We start from the raw sequence: 17,891 nt of genomic DNA on the forward strand, positions 1-17,891 counted from the left end.
AGTGGGTTTGCATCTGTGTTCAAGATGGAAATGGACTGAGGCAATTCAGATGCACAGGTTTTGCCATCTAGGTAGATTTGAAAACAGACACACTAAGTACTGACCAAAAGGAAAGAAAGCATGTATTTCTTCATCCAACAGATATTTATGTAGCATCTGTTTTCGGCTGGGCCCAGTGGTAGAGTGACTCAAACAGATCAGTATCTGCTCACAGGAGCCTCTAATATAGTAATGCGAATTTCAGTGATCTTTGGATCTTGATGGCCATTCTCTTCTATCATTTTTCGTCCTTCTTACCATTACTATTATCAGAAACGTACAGGTGATGTTTGATTCCATTTGTTGTACGGGCCAAGCCTTTTACCATCTTGATCTGTTGCATTTACTAAAATAACAATATTAAAAATTTCTTAAATGTGTGAGCTTTACAACTTACAGAGAACTTGCACACATATTATCTTATTCATATCTCACGCAAACTCCTGTTATTATTTCCAAATAATACATGGAGAAGCATGGAATCAGGAGTAAGTGACTTGCTAAGATGCTGCTGGTTATAAATTGTTAGAGCCCTGAGATGAGACTGAAATCCAGGTTTTATGACACAGAAGTGTGTACATATGTCTGATTTTATTAATCCATTACATAGCCAGATGATAGGAAGAATTGTCGGTAAGTTCGGTTGTTCTTTCCTCCTGTAATGAAATGATATTCTTAGTTAGACTTGATTAGATAAATGAAGAGCTGTCTATAATACTTCAGCCTCCCCTTCCCAGATCATTGCTCTTGTCATGGCTTTCAACAGGCTCCAGAGTCCTCTCTGTACCATCCAAGCCTACCCTTAGATCAAAATATGAAAATAATCTTTTACCATTAACATTCATACTATGATCTTTCTTTTAAACTCATCTTCCTATCTATCTTTCTATCTATCTATCCACCTATCTTTCTATCCATCTATTTTGTAGCCAGTTGCCAGTAATTAAGATAATTAGAATCATTTTTAGAAATAATAATTGCTATAAATTTCAGAAGAGATTGGATTTAGATACTACTTCATAAGAAGTGAGAGGTTAACCTACAGTGTCTTCAAAGGGTATGTGCATTTTAATTTTTATCTCTCTAATGGCATATAACAGACATAACCTCAGTTAAATGCCTCTAAATATTGGAAGCAGATGGCATACATGTATTTAAACACAGTCCTTCCCTGGTCCTATGAACTCATGTCATACATGCAAGCACTTTCTTTTCCTACACCTTAGTCCAGCCTAGGGACAATGGCTATGTTTGGAGAAGATGTAACTGCAGGGCTCTGGAACAGCTGGTATGCCCATCTGTGAGGAGCTGAGGAGCACAGCACAAGTAAGCAGGGCAGAAGAGGACTTCAAGGATCCTATGAAATGCAGCCCCAGGGGCACTAGAAGCAGATTACAGGGAGAATGGTGCATCTTAGATTGAGGGGGACTTAGGACAACACTGAATGTGAAAGGACAAATCATAAACAACTAGGCCCTTAAAAGCCAGTTGCAGTTCCAACTCCATGTCAGACTTTACACATGACAATTGACTGGACATCCTTTCTCTGCCGTGTTAAGTATAGGTGACAGTCACACTCAGAAACATAGTTGAACTTTGAAATTCCACAGCAAGATGTATGTATATATCTTTGGCCACCAAGTACACTGTAATATGTGTTTGTTATACAGCAACCAAAATTTTGTACTCTCTGGACTCTTTTGATAAGATAGACACAACCTGCAATCTTTTGCTAGTTTCCTTGTTCATTTTTATTTATCAAAAGCAAATGTCCAAGCCCAGGATTAATCTGGAGTCATCATGGGAAGGAGCTTAAAAATGGGCCAGAAATGGAAAATGGATGGAGTAAATTCTGACATAGAAGACAAAGGACAGAAACTAATTTGGGCTAGTGTAGATGTAGCTTGTGTGTTCTCCAACCACCGGTGGTGAAGAAGAGCTCCCTTCACTTTTTGGAGACCTTGCTGGTTTGGAAAGTTCATTGTTCGACACCATGGATCTCCAGGTGGGTCATGTTTAGAGATACACCAACCTGGAGGACTCCATGCTGTTGAGCTGTTCACAAGCAGCGGACACTTCTAACCCCATCTTCTCAGGAATTAAATTGGTGTCTTCCATAATGTACATGCAAATCTGCTTTAAAAAGACATCTTACTCCTCCCTTTTTCACCAGTGGGAATAAACTTCCCACCTCTGCATCGAAATATATGTTATTTTTATGGATATTATTAAAGCTGTGGTGTCACAATGTATCTATTAGGATGGAAATAAGCATAAAAGATACATTTTTATAAAAGCTAATTAAAAATAATGGGTATAAGTCAAATATTTATTTGTGGATTTTAATTATGTATATAAGGAATTTTAGTAATAGGTCAATCTAGCATATAGAACAATGCATTTTTTTCTAAAATTTGAATTTATTGGACCTAATTGGTATTCAAGTATATTATTCATAAATAATGAAAAAATGTTCCTCACTTTGCAATAAATATATATATTGTATTTATTTTGAATTGGGTAGATGTTTTATATTAATGTTATAAAACTGCCAACATAACTATATTATTATAACACAATAACAGTGTTGAAATATTCATTCTTATTTTATTTTAATAAGAATTCTATAAGTCTCTTACCAGTAATATGATATTGGGTTTTGATTTAAGGAAGGTGTTACATATAAAAAATTAAGGAATTTACGTTTATCAAATATTTTGTTTTTAATGCATTGGTATTAATATGTATATATAAATATAGTCTTATTGGGACTACTATGTGATGTATCAAATTTTAGTTTTCCTAATATTAATATATTTCCAAAGTCAGTGGCTTTAATTGTCATGATATGTTACTCTTTTAATGTACTATTGAATTACATTTGCTACTGTTTTACTAAAGATTTGTGCATTTACACTTATAACTGAGATTGATTTAAAGTTTTAAAAACTCTTTTTTAGTTGTATTTGGCTCACATTTATATTAGAGTCACACTGATTATATAAAATTAATTAGTAGCTTCCCCTTTTCTCTTATGCCAGTGAAGAATTTATAGAGCATGAAGATTATCAATTCTTCATATGTTCAAATGGCCCACTTGTAAAACTTTTAGTATAAAGTTCAAATTATTTTTTACAAAAAGTAAAAATATTAATTATAACATTTTTCAAAGATGTTTGCCTATTTATATTTTATATATCTTCATTAACTAATTTTGGTAAATTATGGATTCCCTATTGATTATCTATTTAATGAAGATACATACAATTTTTATCAAATAATTCTGCATGAGATTCTGGCTTGTAAACTTGACTGTTCTAAAGATCTATTATGAATTTTCTTTTTCTTTTTAGAACTTTAGTTTTATTTTTCTCAGTTTTTTGTTAAGGTTTTCTAGAGTTTTGTGAATTTTAATTTTCTTATTCTATTGGTTTTGATTTTATAATTTATTTCTTATATTATTTTGTTCTAATACCATGTGGATTTTTGTTTCCCTTCTTTTTATAACTTTTTGACTTTGAACACTTAGTTCCCATCTTTTAAAAAATCCTTCTTGTTTAGTATTGAGATCATTTATAACTATGGATTTGTCTCTAATAATTGCTTTGGTCTCATCTAAAAGTTTAAAATATACTCTAGCTAATAAGAACACGAGCCTAGAAAGAGGCAGGCTTAGGTTTGATTTCTGCACATATTGTGAAAGGAACTTTAATTCACTAAGTGTCTTCAGTTGTAATTTATAGTGAAAATACTTACCTTATAATGCTTAGCAAGATTAAATAAGATAATATATTTGTAAGTGCATAGTACGTTGACAGCAAAATCAAATGTTCAACACAGATAGTAGTATTTGTTGAAAATTGTGCTTTGGTTTTTTTTTTTTAACTCAATCGCTTTAATTTTTAATATCTAAAGTGTTGAGTATTTGTTGCTTTTGTTCTTATTTAAAATTTTCTTTACCCACTTCTAATTTTAATGAATTTTGGTCAGAAATGTGGCCTTATAATATCTATTTTCTGAAATTTTCTCAGTTTTTCAGTTTTGAACTACTTGAATAATTGAAAAGAAAATTGTATTCTTTATTGAAGAGGGCCAGTTATACACACACACATATAAACACATGTTTTATTAATATCCATTCCCCATATTCATTATATTATTCATTGCTTTCTGTTCTTGCTTTAAAAATTTTTTACCTGATTTGTATTTGTATTTGCATTTCTTATACCTATTTATTTTGGTTAAATTCTAATAGGTTTTTCTATACATATTTGAACTTTATATATAATTATTACTACTTTGTTCTGTTTAAAACATTTTACTTGTAATTCTAATTTATATGAAACTAATATTGCTACCCATTTCTTTTACTTTGAGAAACATTTGTCATACTTTTCAAATTATCTGTACCATTTTGCTCAGGTCAGTTTTTAAAATAGCATATAATTAGATTTTATTTATTTTTTGGTCCTTGAATATTTGCTTTTAAATTGGTAGTTTAATCATTTCATATTTTTTCTTCTCTCATTTTTTTTTCTGCTTTCATTTTATACCTCCTTTATCTTTCATTCCTTCTCTGTCTTTTGCTTTCTGAAATCTCTCACTCAACGTAGTGATTTAAAGAGTATTTGTCTGTTTTCAAAATTTAATTTGTTCTTAGTTTTCCTTTGAAAAACTATATTTTATCATTATTTTTATGGTAATTATCAAAGCCAAAGATAAAACATAATATATTTTGAATTAACATGCTTATTTCACACTCAGTTTCAGATCTTTTGTGATATAATGTGAAGATTTAGAGTGAAATTATTGCTATTAAACTTTTGAATTTTTATTATTTATGCATACATCTATACATATTTTATTCCAGTATTTTCAATCAGTTGCCTTGTACTGTATAATCACTACTTTACTACTCCTTGTTTCACTGGTTTCTATTGATTATAAGTCCTTGTATAGCAAGATCTCTCTATTTCTAAATTGTTCTGATTCAATCTCTTGAAAAATGTAGTTTTGTTTTAATGAACTTACTATTTCTTGAGCCAACACATATCTATGTATATATCTTTCTGCTGCCTTCACACATGAATATCTTAGATACCTATAACAATCTCAAATCCAAAACTTCCTATCCCTCAAGACTGAAAGTGCTTCTTAACCAGTCCATAATGTGAAGGCAGAACCAACAGCTGCGTCACATCTCTGGGAGAGAAATGGGATGCTTTGCCTTCGTAGAACCTGAGAACCTATCACTGTCACTTCACTGGATGGATGTTTGTGTGAAATATTCTAAGCTCCTCACTTTGTTTGATATTCCAGTTATTAAGAAACACAAAATCAGGGATGTTCTAGCACATTCTAGGTATATTTAGAGTCCTACTTTTCATCCTAAATCCTGAATTTTTTCATATCCAGAAAAGAGTACTTTTTTTCATATTCTTTTCCATTATGATTTGTTACAGGATATTGAATATAGTTCTGTGCTATACAATAGGACCTTGTTGTTTATCTATTTTATATATAGTAATCTGTATCTACTAATCCCAAACTCTTAATTTATCCCTCCCCACCCCCTTTCCCCTTTGGTAACCATAAGTTTGTTTTCTATGTCTGTGAGTCTGTTTCTGTTTTGTAAATAAGTTCATTTGTATCAGTTTTTAGATTCCACATATGTGATAGCATATGGTATTTGTCTTTCTCTTTCTGACTTCCTTCACTTAGTATGATAATCTCTAGGTCTATCCGTGTTGCTGCAAATGGCATTATTTCATTCTTTTTTATGGTTGAGTAGTGTTCCATTGTATATATGTACCACATCTTTTTTATCCATTCATTTATCGGTGGACATTTAGGTTGCTTCCATGTCTTGGCTATTGTAAATAGTGCCGCTATGAACATGGTGTACATGTATCTTTTGGAATTAGAGTTTTCTCCAGATATATGCCAAGGAGTGGAATTGCTGGATCATAAGGCAAAGGAGTACATTTTAAAAATAAAATGAAAAGTGCCCTGTTTTGCCTCTTCCTTGAGCCTCAAACCAGCCTTGTCACACGCTTGTGTTTTGTACTCCGTCTCAGCCAAAAGTACCTACAACATAGGCATTACCAAGAAAAGAATAAGAGAGGGGAAGATCCAAAATTTCCAAGGAAAATATCTTTGTCCTACACTTTTTCAAGTTTTGTAAACCCCTTGTTTTCCATTCCAAAAGTTTCATCTCCTCAGACTATGAAGGTACCATCAGAGATTCAGGAAAGACAAAAAAGAGCTCACTAGGCAGGATAGAATCCCTCCCTTACCCAGTTTTTCTTGTTTCTTCTACCAGTATCATTCTGCCTTTCCGTAGTGTTGCTTTCCTATTTCTCCACAAGGAAAAATCTGCTTGACTTCCTTGGAGATGTCACAAAGGATTTACAAAGGAATCACTTGGGTTTACCTTTGAAGTATGAATAACAGTTTCCTACTTGGGAAATAGTAAAAGAGCATTTTAGGCATAGAGAATAGGAAAAATTATAGCTACTAAATGCCTGAGGACTTAATATATGCCTGAAATTCTAAGTTCTTTCTACTCATTATCTCATTTAATTCTCAGAACAGTGGTATGAGATTCCAGTTTTAATCATCATCCTTCTTTTAGGGGACAGGATAACTGAGCCTTTAGTAATCTGCTCATGAATCAAACATCTAGGAGATGAAAGGGCACAGTTACACGGTGCTTATTCTTCAGTATGGTGCAACACCACTTCAGTGCTTTAGCACTTTTGAACTAAAGGCAAAGTAAGATAGGGCATAAAAATTGTGTTTATTTATCTGAAAATAAATGTATTTTCAGATTGTATTATGATAGCCTTTATAAATTGTTTTTTTTATTTTTCTTTGGGAATAGGATTTAATTTTCTCAGTTTTGATTATGAAGATAAAAGGTACCTTAGAACAAGAGCATCATGTGCTTAAAGCTTGGGGAGGGGGCATCAGTTCAAAAAGCAGCTATTTCCGGCCATCTTTAAGCTGTAAGGCAACACTTCTATTTTAGTCTTCCTTCTTCTTTTTTTTTTTAATCTAGAAAATTGCCAAATTTTATTTATTTTTAACATCTTTATTGGAGTATAATTGCTTTACAATGTTGTGTTAGTTGCTGCTGTATAACAAAGTGAATTAGCTATACATGTACACATATCCCCATATCCCCTCCCTCTTGAGTGTCCCTCCCACCCTCCCTACCCCACCCCTCTGGGTGGTCACAAAGCACCGAGCTGATCTCCCTGAGCTATGCGGCTGCTTCCCACTAGCTATCTATTTTACGTTTGGTAGTGTATATGTGTCCACGCCACTCTCCCACTTCGTCCCAGCTTACCCTTCCCCCTCCGTGTGTCCTCAAGTCCATTCTCTACGTCTGCATCTTTATTCCTGTCCTGCGCCTAGTTTCTTCAGAACCATTCTTTTGTTACTCAGCCATAAAAAGAAACGAAATTGAGTTATTTGCAGTGAGGTGAATGGACCTAGAGTCTGTCGTACAGAGTGAAGTAAGTCAGAAAGAGAAAAATACCGTATGCTAACACATGTATATGGAATCTATCAATTGTTTTTTTAAAACAATTGGTGGTAAAGATTTTACAGACCTGTAAATTGGAAAACTGAAGCAGTTGACTAGCAGAGGTGGGGCCCTTTACCCTGATACATTAGGTAGAATAGAGCATTCTGACTAATTAACAGTAAATGAAGAATTTTCATCTCTTTTCTTCTCTTTGACCATAGCTATTATACTTATATGTATTGACTAAATTTTGAATGATCAATTTTTTTTTCAAAATGAACAAGCCCATCCTGATCTTCAACGTGGAATTTTTGACAGAATCAATGTTCATCTGCAAATCTAAGTTGTTTTGCTGATACGTATCCTGTGAAAACACAAGCAGAGAATCTATTTTCACTATCTACAAATCTTCATATGTCAGTGAAAGGAAGAGGCAAAACAGATATGAGAGTAGACTGGGAGGATAAAAGATAAGTCTGCACCTCTAATACGTAGGTGAGATTGCCTTAAAATACATAGAATTTGAAATGCTAGAGCCACTTATACTGGCATTGAACAACAGGGAAGTTTTAAATTATTTTGAATCGGGTTTTCAAGTTTGCTTTCTCAAAGAGTTGGCAAGTCTTTGCCTAGATTTTCCACTTTATTTTTGTGTGTGCTCATTGTGCTAATACATTTAATATGCTGATCAGCCAGGGCCACATATGATCCTCACTTAACTTTCATCTCATTGACTCAGGGATTGCCCTGGGCTCAATAATTGCTTCCAACTATTCTTACCACTATTACTTTATTCTAATGATGGGGAAGGTGTCAACACTTATGAGGGTAGGGTATAGGAGAAAATAATAAATGCACACAAGGCGTAGACAGTGTTATTCTCTGACACATACATGGCAAGCACATTTATATTTATCAGAGCATGTGTTCTTTGGGGAGGGGAGGAGATAATAAAAGATAATTTTTACTGATTACAGTGTGCCAGGGCTAAGACTTTTAAAAGATTACTTAATCCTCATTACAACTCCAGGAGGTAGGTAAAATTTTATGCCCACTTTGTAGATGAGGAAACCAAGGCAAAGAGAGTTCAAATAACTTACTCAAGGTTACACAGCTTACAAGTCTTGGTCCTGGGATTTGAATGCAAAAAAATTCATCTGCAGAGTTCAGGTTGATGAGTATGCTAAATTGCATCCCAAGATCTTCTCCATGTATATCTATGCAAACACAACACATATGTACACATATACATACACATGCAGAACAAACACATTCTTGAAACTCACACTCTTCAAGCACGTCTACCAAGAGTCTCATACACAAACTTACTCGAGTGTATACTTTTAGAGGCACTTTCTTCTTTAATTCACACACACATTTATACCTATTTCTCATGTAACTGACACAGATCTATACAAATATGCATGGATAAACAACCATTTTTGTTAGAGAAATGCTGACTTTAAGGTACTGAAATCATCTTGTACTAGATCATTTGCAGAGTATAACCAACAATAGGCAAAAGAAGTGTTATTTGATGAATAAATTTCCCCTTCAACATAAAATCACACACACACACACACACACACACTCCAAGAGTACTTGGGTGAGTAATGGTGTGTGCCAAATTGAGGGGTTGGGTTGGGGTTAGGGCTAGGGGAGCATGTAACTAGGAAAGAGCAAAGACAACATTGCATTCAGAATATCTAGGTAATTCAAGCAAAGAGCTCCCCCTTTAATCATTTTGTTCTTCATATTTAAAGTATTGTCCAGTTCTGCATATAGTGTCATGGCTCAATAAATATTCAGTAAATACTAATTAGCGATGATTTTGATTAGCATAATAAACATATACATATTGATTCTTTTAGTACATTCTAGGTCCACATGACCTTAATGCTTCCTTATTTTCTGAGAGTTTGAATTGAAGCCAAGTAGTTATATCAAAATCAGACAGGATTTTGAATCATCTTTCAGAACTTTAAGGTCCTTATATGAAAGCACCAAATGCCTTATTGGCTCAGTTTATTACACCTGTCACCTTTGTAAGAAACGAAGACTGCGAATCTCTTTTCATCACTGAGATTCCCAGAATAAAGCCTTTCGTGTTTACTAAAGGAGGACAAAGAAAGGAACATGATTGGAGGTGTGTGGGTACTTACGCACCACTAAACCTACCTGCTGTCACTCTCTCCTCTCACCTTTCAACGGCATGTTCCCATCTTTGAAAACCTGAACCTGGCTCTTTTATTATTGTTACTATTTTTCTGTGCTACTGATGTTTGGTAGTGATGAGTAGTTCCTAACTCCTGACTGACTTAGGTTTTGGTGTGGTTAATTAAAGTTAAGTGTGTGTGTGTGTGGGTGTGTGTGTGTGTGTGTGTGTGTGTGTGTGTGTGTGTGTGTATGGGAATGAGAGAGAGGATGCCAAATGAAACCATTCAAATTATTGTCACTCAGTTGTCCTTCGGATTGATGTGTTTTTAATTTAGTTTTTCTTAATAATTTAGTTGTTCCAATATACAAATTCTATTCCTGAGTAGTAGAGCTGACATTTCAAGATTTCTGTCACTTCCAAAGAAAACATTAGTTATTTCTGATCAATCCCATCCAAATAGCCTTAGTTTAAGTGTAAGTAACAGAACCAACAACCTTACTGCACAATGATGCTAAATTATTCATTTGGGAAGTGAGTTGTTTTTATTCGGCAAATGAAATGTTGGATTTTAGCAATGGTATGGATTAAAAATTAATGTTTTGTCACTTCACATAACTAACATCATACTTGAACATATAATACCTAATAATATGTCTAATATAATATCTAAATTGATAATTTCTTAAACACAATAGCAGCAAAATCAACAACAAAAATGCAGGGCTAACATTTAGTACATAAAAAGTATGCAGTGTTATGATTCAATTTAACTTGTTTTTGTTGTTCTCCTCTATACAGATTGTGGTATTCTAATCAATACAGATTAGAAAAAGTCTTAAGGCAGCTTTTTATATATTCTGTGGACAAAAGGGTCTGCTCTTTCAATGGAGCCCCCTGAATTTTCAGTGGCTACCCATTAAATTCTTCCATTTCATTCTTACATATTAAATATCTATCCCTACAGTGTTTTCAAAAAATAAAATAATAGACTAACAGTGATTTTTCATTTTCTTTGGAATAATTTCTTTGTTACAATTTGTCTTTGCACTAAAAATGTGATTAAAACATAGATTCTAATTTTTATTCTTTTCTATGAGATGCTCTTTATAGGCAAAAACATTTTTTAATATCAGAAAAAGATAATTAAATGATTCTGACTCTCTTCTCCCTTAGTAACATCGTGGTTTTCTTCATGGTTTAAACATTTACTTCTTTAATATTGGATGCTGTCAAAGAATTAAATAGTTATTGCTTGACTTATTCCCTCCTTCTAAATATATTCAATTCAACAAATATTTATTGAGCACATACCACAAGTAGCTTAGATTCTCTATGGTGTTTCCATCAGTTTTTGACATGTTTTACCAGTAATTTATGGACAATAATATTTAAAGAACAAAAATCTGAAGGGTTTCCTTCTTTAATAAATGACAGTAGATCTGTCTTTAACCTTAGTCACTTGCAATGTTGTGTACTCGAGTGAGAAAAAGAAGTGGAATTATATTTATTGCTTGTTAATTTCCAAGTATGCTCAAGGAAATGGCCCTTTACTGACCCATGTGTACCACAGCAGCAAACAAATATTGCTCTTAGAGATACACAGGAAATAAATCCTGCTCCCTCTCCTGAAGGAACTCACCCCCCATGCCCTCTTCCCGTCGTCCTTTCAGTGTACTCTATTCACCACACTCAACAGTACTGTCACTCTACATTGGTGGGAACAACTACCAAGTACATGTAGGTCTCCTCTTTCTCATTAAGAGGTAGTGAAGCTAAAACCTGAACCCAGGACGTCTGACTCTTGACATAGCTTATTGGTTGGTAAAACCTTTACCAACTAAAGTATTGTTATTTTTAATGAGAAATAAGACCAGAGTCTAAGTTATCCCATGGAAATACCATATTAATTTTGAGAAGATAACTGAAACAGATAAATATTTGCCATTACCACCACAAAGCTGCTAATTGACTTTAAATAAGTTTAATACCAACATACATAACATTAATTTATCTTTGCCTTAGTTTCATCCTTTGTGAAATGGGATAATATAAGGATACCTACCTCACAGGGTTGCTGTGGAGGATAAGTGAGATGATCTGCCAAAGAGCTTGCTGTGATGCTTGGCACGTGATAAGCCTCAATAAGTTATTATATTATTGTTACTATAATTTTATTTAGTTCATTACTATTAGGTAGAAATAAAAGAGGAAAAAAACACAGAAAGCAATTGGAAATTGATTTTTATATATTAATTTATAATAAGTAAATTGTTAATATATTTTAATACATTAAACTCCTTACAAAATGTCTAACTTAACGAGTATTCAATATCTATCTGAGTACTTTCATAATATTAAAGACTATTTTATTAATTTATATGAAAAAATTTTTTAAGAACCTTCTTTGTGGCTGGCATCTTTCTGAATGAAAGATTTAGGATAAAAATAAGTTATGTTTTGGCCCACTTATTATTCATGTGGCAGAATATCAGTTTTCTGTTTCTGCAAGAAGTTGTTTAAAGGAATAATTTTCCAAAGCAAAAAAAAAGTCTTTGGAAATCTTGCTGAAGTCATCTCTCAGTTTCTGGAGGAGGTCTCTAGAGCACATTTGTCTATTTTTGAGGAGATATTCCTTCTCAGCTGATGCCCACAGCAAATAGAGCTGAACTGTCTCTGCCTTCCAAGACTGGAAACCTGTAACATAATGTAACTTTGCTGAAGACTAATAACTACCATTTCTGTGTGTTTATTAAGTGCTTATAACTTTAGTGACATTTAATTTTCAGAACAGTGCTATGAAGTGGGTGTTATTTTTTAAAGATAATGAAGCTGAAGAGAAACGACAAAACATGTGGATATCAGATCTGGGAATCTGACTGCAAATGCTTTTCTTTTTCCAATATAGTCTACTGCCCACTTTAGGCTTATTTCCCAAAACTCATGTCAAAATGCAGAAACTATTTCTATCTGGATTGGTAGCACAGCGTGCCAAGAACAAGGCCTACTGTTCATTCATTATCTGGTCCTTCATTAAATGCCATTTGACATTTTGAATGAAAAGTGTCGACATTATGGCAAAAGATCACACAAACAATGCAAGTGAAACGTGACTTGAACTTCTTTCCTCTCATGCCTAAGTTTCTTATCTTGCATCAGGATTCCAAAAATACACTTGCAATTGCTTACCTCTACTTCCTTCTATCTCATTTCATTATTGTTCCAATTGTTAGTCTCATTCCTGGTTCATGCACTTTTTCTCAACTGATTATGCAATCATTGAAGTGGCAGCCTCGGACTCATCTACCTTCCAGTTGATTGCAAAGGAGTCATAAAACACATCTAAGGAAGGGTTATATTGGGAGGAAAAACAATTACAGCTTTCATTTGTTACTGCATATTATAGTGGTTAGTAAAAGAATAAACACTGTCAGTCTGCTTATTTCAGAAAGGCAGAGCAGGGATCTTTGGAGGGTGCTAGAAGGCTTTCACATTGGATCCCCACCTGGGAATGACTTCACCTCTTCCTTGTCTGAAAGTAGGATCATGTAGGATCATCATGACCTGCACCTGGAGCAGCTCCTGAAAGGAATCAGAACAGACTCCAGTAAAATACAGAAAGAAAAAGAGGCAGAATTATACAGGAGAAGGAACATGGCGCTTGCTGATTCAAGCACTCCCTTGATGGTGTGTTGGATGGCTTTAATAAGCAGTGGGTTTTTGAGCCTCAGTTTCCTCATTTGTGAAATAGAAATATTAAGCAAAGCTACCTTATCTCCCATACAGAACTATTATAGGGGAACAAAAGAGATAATGCAAATGACAGGTTTTGGTAAACTATAAGTTACTGCCAAACATTTGTTATTGTAATGAAGTAGACTCTGCTGAGTGAATGGCAAATTAAGTCCTTGGGTACATTCAGTTCTTTTTTTTTTTTTTTTTTTTTTTTTTTTTTTGCGGTACGCGGGCCTCTCGCTGTTGTGGCCTCTCCTGTTGTGGAGCACAGGCTCCGGACGTGCAGGCTCAGCGGCCATGGCTCACGGGCCTATCCACTCTGTGGCACGTGGGATCTTCCCGGACCGGGGCATGAACCCGTGTCCCCTGCATCGGCAGGCGGACTCTCAACCACTGCGCCACCAGGGAAGCCCCCCATTCAGTTCTTTTTAGATAATTGGCCGATTTCTTTTCAGAACAGAATTAAGCTCCTATGTGATACCCTAGTGGACTAGAGGGAGGGGTTGGTTAATACACCCACCAAAACGTCCATAGTAAATCCAGAGCATGACTTACAGACCTTTTAAGAGTTAGCATCAGCCTTTCTCACCTTCTGAGATGGCCCACACTCTGTCTGAGGAGTGTGTTTCTTCCAAGGCCTTTGTCACCTTCTGAGATGGCCCACACTCTGTGGAGTGTTTCTAAATAAATCCACTTCTTACCTATCACTTTGTCTCTCACTGAATTCTTTCTGTGATGAGACACTAAGAACCTGAGCTTCACTAAGTCCTGAAACCAGATGTGTGATCTCAGTTGGAAAACTGGGTTTTTGCCGGGTTTGAGTCCCAGCCATGTGGGTTCATGTCCCAATCTGAGGTGCACGGTTTCAGCTGGCTACCACGTAGGGACAGTGATAAGGTAAGAAAATGTTGAGAGTTAGGTCTTGGTCCTAAGAAGGCCCGTGGGACGCTGTGAGCCAGGCATACTGGGGAGGACGCTCTGCCGATGTCTGCTCATTTTTGACTGGCGGGTCAACCCTGTATACTTATGCACATCCAACAACAGATACAGGAGAGAATTGTTAGTCTCTGTACTCTTCTCCTTGACTCTGAGGTTTTCCTCCTACACTCTTGCATTCTTGTTCACTCCTGCTCCCTTCCTTCCTTTCTTTCTTTCTCTCTTTCTCCTTTTCTTTCTCTCTCTCTCTCTCTTCCTTTCTTTCTTTTCTCCCCAGAAAAAAATAAAAATAAAAATAAAATAAAATAAGAGTTAGCATCATTAATGAACTTACAGACTTCTACTACAATGCTCACATCATTCCTCTAAGAAATGCACTTGGGGAGAAAAGAGTTACATTTGGGAAGAGAGATGTATAGCTATTGCAAGGCTCCTTTTTATAGTTTAGGGAAAGTAGAATACAAGGAGAAATGCCTTAGTAAAGTTACATTACTTGAGTAAAGTCACAAAGTACATTCATGCATTATCAATCTTAGGTTCAATGGGTTTAATTAATAAAGGCTATGCATGCACACCATAAGATTAGTTTACTGAATAATTCACTGAGAAAAGTCTGTTCAATTTTCAAGCGCTGAGACTATAATGAATCATTGACGTGACTAATTTACCTTCCCTGAATTGACTGATAGGTTTTAAATTGAAGTGATCAGTAATTTGGGCATATTGATCACACTTCATGTCACGTATGTATATTTTTAAGAAACCCAAAGACTTTTGAAGGACTGGAACGTGTTTTTCTTTACAGGGAGATTGAGGAATCTCATAACGGTTCAATTGGAATTTCTTCTTTAGATCCACATATGTCAACAAGTTCCAAATGCTGGTCACAACTGATAAATTGAAAGAGAAAATCATGTTGGTAGTGATATGCAAAATTCTCGGGAGCTCAGGTAGGAAGGCTGACAGAGAAATGCCTACTATTACTCTTTGTGACAGAATTCTCGTCCACATTGCCAATGACTAGCCTCAGTGAATTCAGTACAGCATGACACCAAACAGTAGAAAATGTGGCAAGCACAACTATGTTTTCCAAATCAGGAGACATTTTGGCAAGAAGAAACTTTTTTTTTTTTTTTTTGTGGTCCCCTGAGATAGTCTAAAATGTGTATTGGAGAATCAACATTTTGTTACTTAGAAATAGAAGCCAGGAAGAGTTACATGTATTCTAATGACTGTGTCATATTCATCTGTGTATGAGTTCTGTCCGTATCCAAGCCTGGCCCGTGTAGGTGCTTTTGTATAGTTGCTGAATTAATTGAGTAATGATCTTTAAAAAATAGGGTAGTGGATGATGTAATCAGTGAGGTATAGGTCCTATTTACAGGAACCATTGCTGTATTCTTTTCACTATTTCATCTGCATTAGGTACCTCTTATTAGGAAGAATGTTGTTCTAACTTTCCTCTTAGACCATCTCTATAATTGCCATCTTAGTTTTCATATCAGAATTATTATTATTGGGAGTGGTGTAAGCACATAAATTCAATCTGATTTGCCTTCTTTAGCATCGCAATTTGAGAAACAGCTGCATCACTTTGAAATGAAATTTTATCTTAGAAAGAAGAATAAATGAAAATAAGAACACATTTTACTAGCCTTGCTTATAGTTCTTCATCTGTTTTCTAATCCTCGTTTTATTTTATTTATTTATTTGTTAACATCTTTATTGGAGTATAACTGCTTCACAATGGTGTGCTAGTTTCTGCTCTATAACAAAGTGAATCAGCTATACATATGTTCCCATATCTCCTCCCTCTTGCATCTCCCTCCCACCCTCCCTATCCCACCCCTCTAGGTGGTCACAAAGCACCGATCAGCTCGGTGCTTTCTAATCCTCATTTTAGACACTCTATGATTCTGTGTAGAGAAGCATTCACTCTGTAATGGGTCTGTCCAGGACTTTATTGAAGAAAAAAGAATTTTTCAGATATTTAAAGTGTCTCATCTAAAATGTGCCCTCATGATGTGGATTCTGGGGACCATAATACTTAGTTCAGCTGAAGGTTTAATTTATGGCTATTCCCTTTCTGTCCTTTTCTTTGAGTGGGTATTGCAGCATTTTAAGTTCTCAATATTGTCTTTCTTATTTTTTTTTCTATATGCACATTCCACTTTGAAGTTTATCTTTTCCTCACCTTTTTCCTTTTTATTTATCCACTTTCTCCTTAGCGTTTCATTTTTTAAAATTTTCCTCACTTTTAATATTATAGCATGTAATGTACCTGTGTTTTTATAAACAACCACTGAAAATGCTATTTACTATATTATTATATTTATTATATTATGTAAGGATCTTCATATAAAGACACAAAAGGTAAGTTCCTATTGCAATTCAAGATTAAGAGAAATTAACATTTCATTGTATTTTCCCTCCCGCCGCAACCAGTAAATGCGTGCATATATGTGTGTAGTTACTTTAGCTCTCAGAAAGTGAAGTTGAGAGCCATGTTTTGATTTCCATTTTAGAAGTTTTCTTTATTACAGATTTCCTATGTATCACTTATGCCTCCTTTTTCATGACTCCTATTCCTTTGACCCTGTTATTGATGGCTCTGTAATATGTCTTTAGTTTATTTATTTATTGACTTTGCCCTGTGGGCTCTGTTTTAAAATTTTTATTTTATTTTATTTTACTTTATTTTTAACATCTTTGATTGGAGTATTATTGCTTTAAAATGGTGCATTAGTTTCTGCTTTAGAACAAAGTGAATCAGCTACATATACATATATCCCCACATCTCTTCCCTCTTCTGTGTCCCTCCCACCCTCCCTATCCCACCCCTCTAGGGGGACACAAAGCACCCAGCTGATCACCCTGTGCTATGTGGCTGCTTCTGACTACCTATATATTTTACCTTTGGTAGTGTATATATGTCCATGCCACTCTCTCACTTCGTCCCAGCTTACCCTTCCCCCTCCCCGTGTCCTCAACGCCATTCTTTACGTCTGCATCTTTATTCCTGTCCTACCCCTAGGTTCCTCATAATCATTTTTTATTTATTTTTACATTCCGTATATATGTGTTAGCATATGGTATATGTTTTTCTCTTTCTGACTTACTTCACTCTGTATGACAGACTCTAGGTCCATCCACCTCACTACAAATAACTCAGTTTCATTTCCTTTTATGGCTGAGTAATATTCCACTGTATAAATGTGCTACATCTTCTTTATCCATTCATCTGTCAGTGGACACTTAGGTTGCTTCCATGTCCTGGCTATTGTAAATAGTGCTGCAATGAACATTGTGGTACATGACTCTTTTTGAATTATGGTTTTCTCAGGGTATATGCCCAGTAATGGGATTGCTGGGTCGTATGGTAGTTCTATTTTTAGTTTTTTAAGGAACCTCCATACTGTTCTCGGTAGTGGCTGTATCACTTTACATTGCCACCAACAGTGCAAGAGGGTTCCCTTTTCTCCATACCCTCTCCAG

Source organism: Leucopleurus acutus, assembly GCF_964270905.1.
Source record: "Leucopleurus acutus genome assembly, chromosome: 9".
NCBI classification, from domain to species: Eukaryota; Metazoa; Chordata; class Mammalia; order Artiodactyla; family Delphinidae; genus Leucopleurus; species Leucopleurus acutus.